This window comes from Morone saxatilis, unplaced genomic scaffold, assembly GCF_004916995.1.
Source record: "Morone saxatilis isolate NCDOM2014 unplaced genomic scaffold, NCSU_SB_2.0 Contig21, whole genome shotgun sequence".
In the NCBI taxonomy this organism is placed as follows: Eukaryota; Metazoa; Chordata; class Actinopteri; family Moronidae; genus Morone; species Morone saxatilis.
This window is the reverse complement of record NW_023339774.1, coordinates 7,105,021-7,116,324: the sequence shown is the minus strand read 5'-3', so window position 1 is coordinate 7,116,324 and position 11,304 is coordinate 7,105,021. Positions and strand designations below refer to the sequence as shown.

General features: G+C 40.7%; 1 protein-coding gene across 1 annotated transcript in view; it reads left to right on the top strand.

Moving 5' to 3' along the window:
• The window catches only part of cntfr (ciliary neurotrophic factor receptor), a 121,027-nt gene that overhangs the window by 30,145 nt on the left and 79,578 nt on the right, over positions 1-11,304 (top strand). The window contains exon 2 of the mRNA XM_035668275.1: positions 791-831. The gene's annotated coding sequence lies outside the window, so the exon portion shown is untranslated. The remainder of the gene's footprint in view (positions 1-790; positions 832-11,304) is intronic.

Sequence of the window (11,304 nt, the reverse complement as noted above, 5' to 3'; positions counted from 1 at the left end):
TGTGGTTTTGTGTGTGTACGTATGAGTGTGTGTAGTAGACAGTGTGAGAAGCGTGTAATAGGCTCACCTGTCCCTGGCTGCAGACTGATGGGCAGGTGGAGAGAATGGAAACCAGATGGAAAGAAGGAGCGATGGAGGAAGGGGAGAAGCGAATGCACAGAGCAGATAAGACTGCACTAGACTATGCCTATGGGGGTGCATGTATTTTAGATTTTGACTTTTCACGTACTGTTTTAAATATTGCCTGATGAAATAAAAACCATTACAGCATTAATAAAATAAGTGGGATTGAGAGAACTGAAGGAAGAGGCCTGGAGAAGCAGGAAAGGGCAGAACTGAACTCTTGTGATATATCACAATCGTGTCTCTTACTTCAAAATGCAAGAACCGCAATTTGTACACATCTCTTTACAGTATGACGCCTTTTACATAAGACTGTACATAAAAAAACAACCAAAGAGATCAAAGATTTATTAATTTTAAAAATCCCATCATGAAGGGTTTAAAATTCAAGCAGGATATTGTCCTTTTCAACAACACAAATGCAAATCTCTTTTTCCACTATGTTGAAAAGATGAGGAGAACATGACAGACGCTATCCTCAGTATCATAGATGAGCTTTCTTTAGGGGTTGTGACCAGTATGCCAGATGTCCGAAAAGGACACTTTGGCAAACCTTTTTTGACTGACTGTTTAGTCTTTTCCCAGATCAGTTTGTTGTATTCTAAACTCAAATCCTGCTGTACATTTGCTGCAGATGTATTGACTAACTCTGGGTTGTTTTTGACAGGGTGAAGAGGAGGCTCGTGCTGACGTTTCATCCTGTCCAAGGTAAGTTCTTTTCTGTGGATGTACTGTAGATGTCTTTGCTCCAGCTGAACACACTGCAGCTCACTCTTTTTTTTCTGCTTTTCAGTGTCTGTGTAGTTGAATTTAGCCGTTTTTGTTATTTGTGCTGAGTAAGTTTCACAAGCCAGGCGTCCGTGAAACTCATTTCATTTCCCGTATAAATAGACAAAAATGTTGCTCTCGTTCTTCTCCCCCCTGCTCAACCAAATAAGCGAATGAATCTACATCTTGTAAATTAGTTCAACCGTCACGTGAAATTTCCCACACGCCACTTTGAAGATAGTTTCAGCGCTGAGCACTCTAAGATCAAATCAACAATGGGAGCCACATGTGTGAAAGCCACAGATATACCGTGAACCTGTCTAGCATATGTGAGAACAAGGCAGGCTGTATGTCAGATTTAAGCTTTGGGCCTCTTGAATCAGTGCTAAGATTCCCAATTAACTGCTTGAAAATTGTTGTGTTTGATTTCAAGAATATTGTTGGAAAATTCAGGATTCAACAAGCGATCCCAGCAGCTGCCCTATTCCCCATGTGGACCTCTGGTCTGCCAGTATGGTGGTCCCTGCTTCTCTGTCAGTAGCATGTCTACGGCTGTATCTGGTTGCCGTGGTGACAAGCATGTGTCAGTGGTAGGACATGTGATGTGTCTTTGTGTGTGTGTGTGGCGGCGGGCGTTGAAAGGACTCCGTGGAGGCAGATAGAGTTCCTCTGTCCAAAGAAATGCCAGCCCCACAACACACCACCACACACACCACACAACACACACACACACACAGACACAGACCACAGACACACACGTCAGTGGATGAGATACAAAAATTCAGAAATATGGGCACACAGACATTACACACCGTCTTCACCGGCACCCACAGACACTCAAGTACGCTTACTCGTACAGGAAATACGCAGACGGAGTGGACACACACGTAGACAGATATCCAGATTCCATGCAAGCCGCTGCCATGCATTCATACTGACAGCTCAGGACTATAAGGTTACATACAGGGAAGTCCATGCCTGCAGCGATGCTTTGAACACTAATAGTATGTGTACACACTTTTATTAACTCAGAGACCTGAAGCTACAGTTTAATAGCACTCCTTGCAGAAACGTCTGCCTCTGTTCTTGACAGATTTATTTTTATACATGAACGACAGATGATATTTGCATACAGAATTAGCAAATGCAAATTGTTGCTCACTCAGCAGCTGCACCAGAGAAATTAGGGGTTAAGGGCCTTGCTTAAGGGCAGCTTGACTATAGTCAATAAGGGAGGGGGGAAGCATTACTCATTTGCTTCTCCGAGCCAGATCCCCCCCCTCCCCCCTCCAGTGCCAGTCCGGGGATTTGAACGGAGGACACACGCCTGCAGAAGCTTCAGGCTACTGCTGACAACCAGGTATAATGCAGTTTAATTACACAAGGATCCTGTTTTCACCGTAACTGTAATTGAGTTCGAGTTCATGAATTTATTCTTCCCATTGGGACCTTTGGCTCACAGCAAGGCATATGTCATGATGTCATGTTGCATAATCACGATAAACAAGGAACTGAGATTCAGACACACAAGACACATTAAATGAATGAGGAGAGAGTCAAGAGACTGAGACTCAGGAGAGTAGAGGGTCTGTCTGTCTGTTAGAGGTATGGATGCTAATGGCATAGAAGATAAATAATTTCTAAAGTCAGATTATTCCAGTCATGATACAAAATCCATTATTCTCACATCTGTTATGTTCAAGCAGGGTTGTGTTGATTCTTCTTGCATAGTTCCTGAATTAATATTTAATGTCTGAAATTTTGACATTTTATTGGTAGATATGGTAATGTATTTTCTTGCATTTCTTGCTATATACTTTGGGTTGCATTAGCCAGTGGACAGAGGGTAACATAATTGGCACTGGTGGAACCAAATTTTACACAACCTTAAAGCTGAATTTGTTCTCAGTTTCTGTGTGAAGCAGAAACAAACAAACTGCCAAAGAAGTCTAAAAATCCACTGGAAGCATTTGATTTGATGTTTTAAACTTGGCCACAATGCGAGGTGGTTTTGCAGCTCTGAACTCAACACAAACAAGACACCTGATCCAGCCCTGTCTACCCGTAATTTACGTTAGAGGTCGGAGTGACTAACTGAAATGACTAGTTTATATACACGGATTTTACCCTGTACTTATCCATGGTGATTCAGAGCCTCTGTGAAGTGGCGTACATGTGAGATGGCCCATGAAGATGACAACCTTTCTTTCAGTTTTCTCTCTCTGACTACTGCAGTCGGTGCCGTCGGTATGCAGGTCGGCAAATGGCTCTGTAGACACCACACTGTCATCTACACTTGTACAAGCGCATGAATCTCCTGACCGTGAGTGTCTGTGTGTGGGGTCGACAGTAATGTGAGACGATGTGTTTTGATCTCTCGGGGTCGCCAAGTCGCCAAAATCACCTTTGCACACACTCGGTCACTCTCCCTCACTCTTCCGTTCTCTTTTTTTCTGCAGTACACACACGCTTTTATTTGAGATCACATAGACATCGATCTGTTCACAGTGTACCCTGTACCTGTGCTTGATTTGTTTTGCAAATGCTGTTTCACAAAAATTGACTTTGAAATTGAATTTTAGTTTACATGAGTGTGCGTGTGTATGAATGTGTGTTTAGGTAACAGCGTGTTAGCTAAGTGCCCGTTCTGCCCTAATATATTCAATATTACCAGAGAGCTCCTTCATGTTCACTCATTATCAGTGTATATTTTGGCTCACTTATCTAATATTCTTCCATTTGTCCCACGGCAGTTCTTGGTAGTTTATTAGCAGCTATCAGTGGACACGGGGAGATATACAACATATAACTATAATATAAATAATATAATGAAACTATATCATTACTATTTGTAAGAAACTTATATTACATAGATAGATAGATATACTTGGATATTAATCTCAGAGTGGTTGTAAAGAAGTTGGATAACAATCTAAAAAATAATAGTTTTTTTATGAAGTAATGACAGTTCTAGAGGGATGATCTCAGATACAGTTCTGCCTTTTTCCTTATAACCTGCCCATCCAAAACCTAGTTTCTTCTTGAATACCATTAGAGCTTTTTGAAAGACAATAACATGTACTGTTCCAGGAACAGGAATGGACGTGTTTTCCCCATGATAGTCTGGACTAAGGCAAGGCAATAGTCTGAGTATCACTGGTTACCATCTCTGACCTAGCATTGTTGACATTGCAGCGATAAGGCAAGGCATAATACAACACCAGTGTTGTCCTGACAAGGCAGACAAGGCATCATTTTACTCTGTCTTGCATGATTCCAGGCTTTGTTGACAGCCCAGATGTAGCCTGTGCACATTGACAAGGCAATATTAGGATCAGCGCCGGTTGCTATCTCTGTGACCTAGAATTGCTGACAAGGAATAAGCCAAGGAATTGTATTAACCCAGCCATGTCCTGGCTGCGCTGGCAAGATGTTATTTTCTATCCCTGTTGCTGCTGTAAAACAGCTCTAAAGACATTGCAGGCTAACGTTACTGAGAGCAGTATGTCTGCTCTGTAAGGCACCAGTGCTGACAAGCCAGTATACCGAGGTCTTAAACACTGCTGACCGGGGAATAGCAAGGCAAGGAATAGAATTAAAGCAAGCTATATCGACTGTACATGTTGACAAGGCACGAGTGAGCGCTGCGCTAGCCTGCCTGGCCTTGTGCCGCTGACAAGACACTGGATGCTCGGTGACAAGCTGCTTGCTATTCCACACCCATGTTAGCATGACTAGGGTCACATTGACATCTGCAGTCTGAGGAAACTTGAGCCTATCTTTCCAGCAAACATTGAGAGCGTGTGTGCATGTGTGCGCCCATTGATAGGGATTAGCAAAGATGTGTGAGCCCGGCTCCCTGGAATGGCCCTGGTTGCTGGTGGAGGTCAGTGCCTGTGCACTGTAATGTCCGTGTGTGTGTGTGTGTGTGTGTGTGTGTGTTTGCCAGGCGGTGGGGGGTTAGGGCCTGGATTGCAATGACAATAGAGAGGAATTTAAATGAGAGAAAAAAGGGGATCAGGGACGTTTGCAAGGAGGATGGAAGAGGCTTTGGCACCATTGTTATTCTTCCTCTTTGTCATTCTGCCTCTCTATCTCTCTATTACAAATCCTTCACTCTCGGTCTCTCTCACTCTTGGCTGCTACATTTCTCACAAAAACCACTTTGCCTCTCTTGATTTTACCCCTATCTCTATTATCTTCCTATGTGTCCTTCAACCTTGTTAATGTGTCTCTTATTCAGAGGTTTTTTTCTTTTTCCGCCCTTGCCCTCAAGAATCAAGCGCTTGCAACATTGGAAAGTCCCTCTAAAGTTTGTTGTCCCTAATTCTTTTTCGAGTGCTATCGGACAGTACTCAACCAAACACTTGATATTTTTGGCTAGGTAGCTTTTAGTTTAGCTATTAGCTATCAATTTACTGCCAATGGAATCCATATTGTATTCGACAAGATATTGCTTTAAAGGAATAGTTAGATATTTCGTTCTTTTACAATCTCATATGTGGAGTTGGAGGGTTGGGTCCAGTGACACAGCATCCTGAAGTCTTCTCATCACATTGGGTTGCCAGGTTTGCCATCATTGTGCCTGTATGGAGATGAACACCAAAACCTAAAATCACAATTGTTGTTAAATTTCTGTTCTCACATGGGTTTAACAGTCAATACCCATCATATTACTAAGACACTTCTAATTTGCTGTATTAGTTAGAATGTTTGTTTCGCCCTCCTCTTTGAATGTCTTTCATTCACTGTCACTCACTCTCTCTCAGTAGTCTGTTTTGTTTTTCCCATCTTCCTGTGATTGTCTCTCTGCACCTCTCATTGTCTCTCTGTCACTCTCATCGTCTCTTGTGTTATTACCCCAGCAGTCTGTGGTCAAATGTAGTCCAGTTGCCAATATAACCACTCTCAAAACAGGCTCATTGATTTTAATCGTTCTCTCTCTGTGTGCGTGTCTCTGTCTCTGTCATACATACACACACACACACACATGCACACACACATGCATACACACTGTCTCTCCCCATCCGTTTGTCTGCCCCCCCCACCATCCCTTTGCGGCTCTAATTGCGATCAATTAGGAAACTTCAGAAGGCTGAAATAGGAGCTGTGACAAGGGGCATCCGCTGAGCTGGCAGGGAGAGAGAGAGGGAGGAAGAGAGAGAGGGAGGAAGAGAGAGAGTGAAGTGGAGGAGGAGAGGGAAAACGGTGACATAGGAGTGGTGAGAGTTTGGGAGGGGCAGAAGAACAAGTCCAAGTTGGTGTCAAGAGATGAGCTAATGGTAATGGCGTGATGGATGTGGCCACGGCAGCTGAAAGTCACGTCGTTTTTCATGCCAGGTATTGATTCCTGACAACCTCTTGTTAGCTTTGAGGCAAGGTGGATGGGGCATGGCACTAACATCGCCATGGTTAGGGGGTTGCATTCCCATCTGAAATGTATGCAGTTACTCTGCTGAAAGGTGCTATGAACAAAAGCATCATACTCTTTCTGAGCACTTCAGTTCTGAGCATGCCAGCTGGGAAAAGAGACAGGCTCGCACTGAGTTCAAGATGCAATTGTGTCGTAACATGAGCACAGAAATAATTTTGGTTTCTTATGTTATTTATTTGATGTTTTCTTTTTTTAATGTCTGCTCAGTACATCTTTTTTTTATTGTCTCCAAGTGCCAGAAATATAATAATACACTCAGCCTCACAGGTCTGTGATGCCTTATATATTAAAGAACAACAACTCAATATTAGCTCATTGGCAATGCAACATTATATTGAACTGGGGACATTTTAGTGACAATTCATTTGTTTTTGTATTGCTGTTTTCTTTTGATTGTTTCTTTTCTTTTGGCCCCTTCATCCACCTCTCTTTTCTCCCCTTCGGACAAGTAGAATCTGGTTATGACAACCCGTCTTTAACCACGAAAGTAAAATGGATGACTGTCCAGGAAGACACAAACATGGTAATAATAATTGTAATGATAAAGAAGCAGTACAAACAAACTATGTATTGCATTTCTCTAAAACAAGACTACAAAGTCGGTTATGATAGAGAATAAAATACACAAAGATGAAAAATTAGAAAAAAGATACAAAAAACACAACACAATGATATATGATTGAAGTAAAAATAGCGATGGGGCATTGAACAGTATTCAGCAGAATTTAGTAAATGTCAAATATAAAAGCACAAACAGCAGCTTTAATTTGATTGTCATTACACAGTGATAGTGTTGTCTGTTTGCAACCTAAACCCTTCAGAACTAAAATAAAGAGTGAAGACAATGGGGATAAAGGCAGCTGATCAAATAGACCCAAGTCTCAACTTTTCCCTTTTCTCATTTCCTGTTTATTTACATTCGTATTATAGACCGTCCCCTTAACACAATCTCCAAGACAGCTTTGCTTGAATAGTCTTTTACAGAAAAACAAGGAACTTCTTCCAGTTAGATTCAAGTATTCCCCCTGAAGGCGAAGATTATAAATAGCATTATTATCCGGAAATTTTCCTTTACAGAGACTAGAGCGTGCTGGTTGCCTTAAGCTTTCTGAGGCAACAGCTGAAGAATGTTTCGACCACAGCGATTCTACAAGATTCATGTTATTTCACGCAGAGCTTGACTTGCAGATAAAAATAAGCTTGTTGTAAATAAATCTAATGGTAATTTTCGGACAGTTCCTGTCAGAGATATGGGGATGTTTTCACAGCCTCTGCTTTGTTAAGTGTTTCTGCTTTTGATACATATACTAGAGGCTCAGAGCCTCTGGTCTCATGTTTGGCTGGCTTTGCCTTGGGGCATACAAACCCTTTTATCTTGTCACCCTAATGCATGTGTGTAAGCATGTGTGTGTAAGACAGAAAGAGAGAGCAAGGGGGGAGAGAAAGAGAGAGAGAGAGTTAGTAAGAGAGGGAGATGAGAGGATCAATACTAAGCCGTCAGGAGGTCTGCTACTCCCAGAGAGAGAGGGAACAGGACACCCAGCAGAGAGTGGAGAGGGAGAAAGTAATAGAGAGAGAGACAAAGAGAAAAACGAGTGAAGAGGAAGAGAGGAAGGAAGAGACTAAGGAAGAGAAGAGGGAGAGATGGATGGACAGCAGAAAAGTAACAGGAAAGAGAGATGGATGGGGATGGAGATGGGAAGGGAGAGTAGATGTGGCCGGTGATAAATGAACAGATACAAGGGACAGGAAGAACAGAGAGGAAAAGAATAATGCCGATGAAAAAACTGTAGAAAATGAGGGTTAGGAAAAGGGCAAGTGCTATGGGGAGAGAGCTGGAAATGGTAGTAATACTAGTTGTAACAGGTGAAATTGTAGCAAGACAGAAGGGGCACTTTCATTATAATGTAATATTAACCCTAACATGTTGCCCCCCTGTGGAAGACGCCACAATATTACATATACAATATAATGCAAACTAACACCAAAGGCAGACTGAAAATTACCAAGCTAAAGACAAAATATATTAATATATATTGTTTTAGAGCCCCGTATGGAATTTAACGGTGCCTTTTATTGTGTTCACCCCGTCTGTCATGGCAGCTACTGGAGCACAGAAGGGGACATTTGTTGCAAACAGTAAGCAAAGCAAACAATAAAAAAAAGTTCAGTTTCAAACTTTCCCCAATGTAACATATACCTGAAATGTAGTTACCCCATGTTCATCTTTGATTTGAACCTAATCTCAACCAGTTATTTTGCTTTCCTAAAATGAACCATGGAACATTTTCAGCTTTTACCACATGACATTTCCATAGTTGAGAAACCTAACCTTTCCATTATTCTAAAGCATCAAACTACAGCCGGTGTAATTTCTGAATCACGTTGAAGTGTCTTTGGGCAGGACAATAGACCTCTGCAGAACTCTGCGCTTAAACCCCTTAAATGTTAAATTTAAGAGAGAAATCATCCTATAACTGGAAGATCACACATTTGATGCCTGAAATGGACAGTGTGTCCATCAAAATGTCAGGTGTCCTGTTAAAGTGTCATGCAGCCAATCGTTGTGCATTGTGCGGGACAAATGCTTTAGATGTAAATGTCAACCTGTCATGTTTGTATATGCTGTCTCTGGAGTATCTTATACAGTAAGAATATATGTGCCGTTCAGTGGATGTTTGCCTCACTGTGGTCCATGCGCTTTTACAACAGGGCGACTCCAGTGGCATTTATACCTCAAACTCTGGCAGTGTTAGTGTCCCGCAAGAGCTCCTCCTCAAAGAAAGAACAACAACAAAAAAAACAGAGTATTTATAACATTCGTTTTGATGCATAATTTAACGAACATAAACATCAAATGAGGAGAGAAGCGAAACTATATCCCACAAGATCTAAAAGCTTTGACTTGACACCCATAATGAATATTTAAACCCTGATGACCTTACCCTGCATATGTCTGTAAATGATTTACTGTTCTGCCTCCCACATGTCTATTTTTATACCTTTTGTCTTTTTTTATTCCCATTTCACCTCTTTTTATCTTCTTCTCTTTCTTCTTCTGACACTTTTTTTTTTTTTTCAATTGCTGGCTTCCCAGTACTTTCAAATTCTTAACCAAGACAGATAGCAGTGAGTAGTGAGCCTGATAGCTGCAGAAGAAAGTGCAGAAAGTATAACTAAAAGAAAGAAAAAAAAAATCATCTTATCATCTGTGACTTATCTGTGAATATCATCAGCTGTAATTATCTCTCCGCAGTGTATTTCAACCCCCGATGATTAACTTTCTTAATGGGCTCTGGGAATAGTATTATTTAATGTAGGGGAATAAGATGGGGAATAATACCCCATTATTATTAAATGTATTCGAGATGAAGAATTTCAATTGTGAGTTTCGTTATACTTGGGCCAATAATGACCCAGGTTCCTTAATGAAAGAAATGACTCTGCGGCATAACACAGTTTTTCACAATGAAGCAAAAGGATGTAATGAAATGTCTTCCCCACTAATGCTTTATCTGGTTTAAAGCATGACAGGAACAGGACGATTTTACGCTTGAATGTAAAATTTCTCTAAATGATTTTCTGGTGCTAATCAAAGGGTCCTAATAATTAATAATGCAAGACACTAAAGTCAGAAATAAACAGTAGAAATGCTACGTTATTCTCAATGTTATATATTCAGAATGCAGTGCGGTTATTAAATTGTACTCTATTTGTAGTCTTTGTTTAAACACGTACTGTAAATGATGCTGGTGTTAATGCACATCCTGCCAATATGATATCTGTTAAACAGTACTGAGTGGATCAAGTATAGAGTATAGGTGACACATGACACTGCATGGGGCTATATGAAAATTTGATGTCATGATTATCTTGGCCAAAATAATTGTGATACAACATATCACACTAATCATGAAAATGTACCTTTAAAATGGCACAATACATACTGGAATCACTTTACCTTACCTTTAAGAAACACATGTATTTATTGCGTCACAGGTGACATCTCATCTCCCTGTTGAATCTATACTATTTCCACACATCCAGTTTAACTTAGCGATAATATCGTATATTATATATTATTATATATCTCGACATGACATGAGGACACTCTTTTACATTAAGCTTACTGCACTGGGTATCAAACACACATTGGGTTAATCATAAGCCACTATCCCTCATATCTGGAATCTAGTTTCTTATTCCTTTGATCAGATAGCTTCCTAATTAAATAAGAATCTTGCCGTTGTTTGGTTCTGTTTAATTTAATACAGAGATGTCTTGTTCAGTTACTTGTGTATACGCAAACATTTTAGAACTTTTTTATTCTTTGTATCTTAAATAGAAAAAAAGCTGTTATATTTTTTTAATGGCCTCACTATGTCTGAACGTAACATATCAATTACATTCATCATTTATTGCGTATCTGACTATATTAGTTGGCTGTTTGTATTTTGCATTTAGCGGCTTAGTGGACTATATAGGTTATTAACAAAAAGAGAGTCGCTTAATAAACCGTAGAAAGAGCACTCTGTAAGCGTTAGATCCTCTTCGCAAGTGTTGATAGTTCTCAGTGTACTTGTTATTTAAATTCTGCAATAGCGAACCTTACTAACGGCTACACCGCTCGCCAAATTTGTAGTTTTGTTTCTGTTCTTCTTTTGCCGACGCTACACCCTTCCAATCAAAATTCTAAAAATTGGGCCAGTAGTTTTTTTTTTGTGGTGAGATCAAGACAACAAACAAGCCTAAAATCATAGCCTAGTGTGGGGCGGGCGCGCAGTAGCTCTCTTGGTGTGTGTTTATGGACTTAGAACGGACCCTCGCGCCTTCTTCCGTGCCAGGGTACCACAATAATCATGAGTTGTGCTACTGGGTGATTTAGCTTGAGAGTGAGTGCCATGTGTTTAATCTCTCTATATCCTGTTGCGGAACTTGCCGAGGGTGCCCCTTAAGGCAAGGCATAACTTGAGTAACCC